At 48.9% G+C, this 6,000-nt stretch overlaps 1 pseudogene; it reads left to right on the plus strand.

Annotated features, from left to right (window-relative positions):
- LOC127754640 (disease resistance protein RGA5-like) overlaps positions 1 to 6,000 on the plus strand; it is a 31,367-nt pseudogene extending 25,367 nt beyond the window's left edge.

The raw sequence follows: 6,000 nt of genomic DNA on the forward strand, positions 1-6,000 counted from the left end.
TCCTCTTCCCCGGCCCGAGGCCGGAGAGATCGCTCCCGCGCCGTCGGTTCTCGTCACTGCGCCCCCTTCCCCGCACGGTAGTGTCTCCCTCCGTTCTCCCTTCTCGTTCCATCTCCTCCTCTTAGGCTCGGATAGTAGCACGAGTAGCCTCCCCGTAGCTAGCTGGCGCCGCCCCGACCGTTGCCGCCGCCCGCTGTGTGCTCGCCGCCGTCGCCGCCCGTGCTCCGTAGCACCCGCTCGTCGCCGGCCTCGCTCGGCGTAGCTCCGCCCAATCCGACACTAGCAACGGATTCCCGTAGCCGCGTAGATGCTCTCACCGCCGGGAATCGACCCCTCGTGACCTCGTCGCCGTTTCCCCCTTCCCTCGCCGCTGGTTGCCGCCGCCGCAATCCGCCGCCGTCGAGCATCCCCCGGCAAATCCAAGCCGTTGGCTCGTCTCCTCTCGTCCCGTGCAACCTCCCGGAGTGCTCGCTTTCGCCTGTATCGCCGTGGTGCGCTCCGCCGCTCGCCGCCGTCGTCCGCCGTCCGTTTCGGCCGACGTCGTCGTCTACCTCCCGCCGGCCCACGTGGCAGCCACGTAGGCGCCACGTCGGCACCAGCTCGGCCAAGACCGGGTCGAGCCGACCCCGGTCAGCCGCTCCCTCCGGCCCCGCTCGCGCACGCGGTCCACCGTGAGCCGTGAGGCTGCGCGTGGGCCCGCCGCATCCGCGTCCGCCGTGAACCGCGCGCGTGCACCGCGTCTCTCTCCTCGAACCCTAGCACGCGCCGCGTGCACCTCGCTCACGGTGAGCCGAGTCGCTGACAAGCGGGTCCCACTCGGGACCACGCGGAATGGACCCGGCCCACCGGCTCTCTCTCTCCCTTCCCCGCCCGCACGCGCCATGGGCCGCCTTCGTGGGCCGGCCGGCCCATTAAGCTTGGCTGAGCCGCCCCTTTCTCTCGGGCCGCGCCCTAGCCGCCCGAGGAAAGTCTAATTCCCCCCCTCCTTCTTTTCTTTTCTTTTCTTTTTCAAAAAAAAAGGGGGTTAAATAAATCCTTTTCCTTTAGATCAAAAATCCAATAATCTTAGAAATTCAATATCTTCCCAACCGTAAGTCCGTTTGACTCCGTTCAACTTCCAAAATTTCCTCAAATCTCGAGATCTATCTAATGGCATGCTTAGAGGTCAATAATAGGGCTTTATTTTCGCCGTTTGTTGAGTTGTCCCGTTTCGCGTGTAGTTTCGGTGCCCGAAGACCCGCAGTGCGAGGATTTCGAGGATGAGGCTCAAGATCTCGAGCAAGGCAAGTCACATTTGATCATCTTGCACCAATAATTTAAATCTAAGTATTTCTTCCCGCAAAATTTTGCATGAATAGGATTTACGCAAGTAATTCGGCCACGGCTCACGAGATAGCCTGCCGGCCCCCAACCCTAATTGCTGCAATTACTCTCCTTGATTTATTGAACACTTAAACCTCCTTTGTCGACTGTTGTGCTTCGATGCATGGGCCTTCGGGCACGGGCATCGGAACACCTCCCCTCAAATTTAAAAATATCCAATGATGAGTAAAACTTGGGTTTTACAAAAGACTTGAAAAACCCGACACCTGGGTCGGTGCTTGCAAACTAAATGAATTTCCAAAATCGCGGACCGGGGAACGTACCGGGTGTACGGTTTCCCGCTCTTGCACTTAAGGACCGTTTCCTTGGAATTTCATCCGAACATAAGGCAAGTACGACCACATGGGTGGAATGGGACACCCCTGGCTGAGTAATTAGCTAATCAGGGGAGCCTTGATGCCAAGAGACATGTGGATTCGCCGGGGTGGTGTCGGGGTGGACCCCTGGGCTTCCTGGCACAGTATGGTCTGGGACCTAATCTGGTGTTGGTCTGGGACCCCTCTCGTTAGCATATGGTGAACCTGTGTCGGCTTTCGAAATGCCTTGTCATGAAAGCCTTAAGGTCTCTGGTCATGGCCGTTCTGCATGGGCTGGATGATCCGGGTTAGTAATGTCGTGTGGGTAAAGTGTACCCCCTTTGCAGAGGTTATTAAACTGTTCGAACAGCCGTGCCCACGGTCATGGGCAGATGTGAGGTGATTCCTAGCGTAGTTTTGTTTGACTACTGCCTTGTGAAATTTGCTGTTGAGGAATGGGTTTGATGTTTGGAAAATCTGCGGCTGATGGGATCAGCCAGGCCCGGGTGGCCGTTTGAAAGCTGTTGGCCGGGTGCCAAACTTGATCAATTCAAAAGACTGATACATTGCACATACTCCGACCGGACACGACGCACTGTCTCATCCGTGTCGTTTGAGAAGCACTCACTTAGCTGTTTCAAAAAGGAGTTTAAATAAAAATCAATTGCAAAAACAACAGCCTTTCCTTTGAAGCCTGCATTAAAGACTTATTTCCCATGGCTTGCTGAGTACTCCCGTACTCACCCTTGCCCTATATACATAATCCCCCCCCCCCCCCAGTTGCTGAAGAAGATGAAGCGGATCCCGCTGACGAGGAGTTCTTCCAGGAGCAAGCCGGATACGATGAGTTTTAGGGTTTCGGCCTAGTTCCCAAGTCGCGCCTGTGATGTTTGGTCCAATTCTTGGCTTCCGCTTCCCTTTTGAAATGCAGTTGTGAGCTCGGGATCTGTCCGTAGCCCAACATGACTGTACTCCTACTCTATAATAAAGAGACCTCTGTTGCTGTGATATTCTGTCTTCCTGAGATACCAGCACTGTTTCCTGGGACTGGTATCGATTAACAGGTTAATTTGGAGCGTCACGGGCTAGTTCCGCTCGGGACTAGTTCGGGGCGTGACAGATCTTTAGTCCCGGTTGGTAGTACCAACCGTGACTAAAGTGGTGATTTTTAGTCCCTGTTATTGACATCAACCGGGACTAAAGATCCTCGGCTCCCTGACATACATCTGATAAGGAATGAACCGGAACTAAAGATCATCTTTTGTCTCGGTTGGTGTTACCAACCGGGACTAAAGATCAAAATTTTTATAACCGGGACTAAAAACAATCTTTAGTCCCGGTTCTTTTTGGATCTGGGACTATTATGGATTTTGCCGGACCGACCAAAGATGGTTTCTCCATCAGTGTACATTAAACCACTCGTTGCTAGTGCAAGGGACCAATTTGATCTAAAATCCATTTGATTCAATAGAATTAAATAATAAAATGAGAATTATTTTTGCACATCATTGTTTTGGGCACTCATATTGCTTCAGTTTGAGAAAATGAGAATTAAATAATCTCTTATTTGTACGTATGTACGGTTCATCATTTCACTAATACATGTCCCTTCTATTATCATTGGGGTAGGTACTTGATTGTTATTGATGACATATGGGAGCCATCAAAATGGAACATTATTAAACTTGCTCTGATTGATAGTAGTTGTGGAAGTAGAGTAATCACAACAACTCGGATTCGTCAAGTGGCCAATGAAGTTGCTGAAGAATTTGGTGATTTACATGATGGAACCACTTTCTGATGATAACTCAAAACGTTATTCTACAATAGAATATTTGGTGCTGCCTGCAATGGTCCAACTGGTAATCAATCGGTTGAGACAACCGAAAAGATCTTAAAGAGATGTGGTGGCATACCTCTATCTATAATTACGATAGCTAGTTTGTTGGTTGATAAACGTATGGGGGACTGGTCTACAGTTTATGACTATATTAGTTTTGGGACTGGAGATCAAAATGAGGCAGTTCATAATATGAGGAAGATATTGTCTTTTAGTTACTGTAACTTGCCCTCATACCTAAAGACTTGTATGATGCATCTAACCATATATCCAGAAGATCATTTTATTGGAAAGGATACTTTGATATGGAAGTGGATAGCCGAAGGCTTTGTCCATGAGGAACAAGATAAGGGGTTATTTGAGGTCGGCGAGAGGTATTTTATTGAGCTTATAAATAAAAGCATGATCCAGCCAATTAAGGAATTTTGTAACGTGAATGGCTGCCGCATACATGACATGGTGTTAGATCTCATCCGAAAGATAGCAACTGAAGGAAACTTTGTAAAAGTATTCGACAAATTACATGAGATGCACGGTCTGTCTTCACAGAGGACAACTATCCGAAGGATTGCACTGCACGAGAGTTGGAACCAAGGCAAAAACAATGACCTGGCTGTTGGCATGACACACTTGAGGTCATTCAATGCCATCAACTGTACTATTAACATGATGCCCTCGCTTTTGAGCTTCCATGTTCTACGCGTGCTAGATCTAGATGATTGTAACGTCACGGGAGGTTTATACCTCAAGCATATCGGGAAACTACGTCAGCTGAGGTACCTAGGAATGAAAAACACAAGTGTTGCTGAGCTTCCAACTGAAATAGGGGATCTCGTGAACTTGCAGACACTAGATGTCTGGGAAATAGGTCTGAGGGAACTACCGTCGACCATTTGCAAGCTAAGCAAGCTGATGCGGCTATGCGTCTTTGGAATAACGACCGTGCCAATGGGTTTTGGGAATCTGAGTTCACTGCAATACCTAGAGTTGGGCGAAATGTTCCATCAAAAGTATCGCAGACTTCGCCATGGAGGTGGGCAAGCTGATGGAGCTGAAAATCCTCAGTATTAGTCTAGATAAGTTTGACGAGGGCACGGAGAAGGCTTTGCTACAGTCTCTGTGCGGCTTGCGTAGACTCCGGAACCTGAGGATAGATTTCTGGCTATGTGAGAGTACGATGATCTGGGAAGGCTGGGATCACTGGGAGCCCCCGCCGCAGCTCCGTGAGTTCTGTATATTTGACGTGGAGCTGGCTCGGCTTCCAGCGTGGGTGAACTCCATGTGCGTCCCGTACCTATCCGAGCTGCGACTTGACGTGGTGGTAGCCATGGAAGCACGGGACCTGGACATAGCACTCACATTTCTTCAAGGAGCCATGCCGATGCTCACGGAGCTTGAATTATTGCCGTGGGAATCTAAATATTGGGCCGCCAGTGACGTTGGATTGGGGCACCTCCCTCTGCTCAATCGTGTCTTAGTTTTCCTCGATTGCGAGGGTGCGACGGGCAGGCAGGTGGAGGAAGAAGAGGCGGCATGGAGGCGCATGGTGAATGCTCACCCGAACCGTCCTTCCATTCTTGTGCACCGACTTAGAGAGGTACGGCTGATTTGGTTAATCATCATGATTAATCAATTGATTAGTTCACATTCCCCTACATGCACTCCTTCACACTTCTGACTGCTCTCCAAATTCTGAACAATTCAGCTTTACTTGTTCTCTGTTGGCGTATTTCGTTCCTCAGTTCATATCACTATCATAATTTCTTTTTTAGGGCTGGATGAAAAGAGATGAAGATGATGATGATGAGGAGATTTCAGCTAAGGATCACGTTGACGGAAATGGTGCTGATGGGAATTCAGCATATACGGGCCAAGAGGTGCTGCACTTGCGCGTGGCGTGCATACCTATTTGATCCTGGTTGCGTGATTAATTTCATATGCTCTTGATTAGCGACTACTGGTTAATTTATTGCCTGTTTCAGCCGGACAATGATCCAGCTAAAGAAGAGGAGGAGGAGACTACGAACTAATCTTGAACTGGCTCGCTGCACTCATTCGGTCATGCTTTCAGGTTCATGTACCAAAGATGCACATCAAAATCTTCATGACAACTTCGAACACATGATATCTAACTTTTCTTCCCGGCTGTAATTAAACAGCGGCAGCTGCAGGGCAAGAAGAAGATTAAAAGGGAGAAGAGTTGAGGGGAACTGAAGAGAAGCTAATCTCCATGTCAGAGCCTTCATTTTTTTTCCTGTTGTTTTTCTTTCCCTGTTTTTTCTCAATGATTTATATAGTGTGGTTTGTAATAATGGCTGTCTCAGTTACAATAAGGCCCGACTAGACTGAGACAGAAATATTGAACATATTGACCACCAAACTGTAATGCGTGATTTTTACACTATGCTTGTATTTCAATTTCACCTGTTTTACTTGATTCAAAGGTTGGTTGGAACATAGAAGCATTTTGTTTGAGATATG

Source organism: Oryza glaberrima, chromosome 11 (genome assembly GCF_000147395.1).
Source record: "Oryza glaberrima chromosome 11, OglaRS2, whole genome shotgun sequence".
In the NCBI taxonomy this organism is placed as follows: Eukaryota; Viridiplantae; Streptophyta; class Magnoliopsida; order Poales; family Poaceae; genus Oryza; species Oryza glaberrima.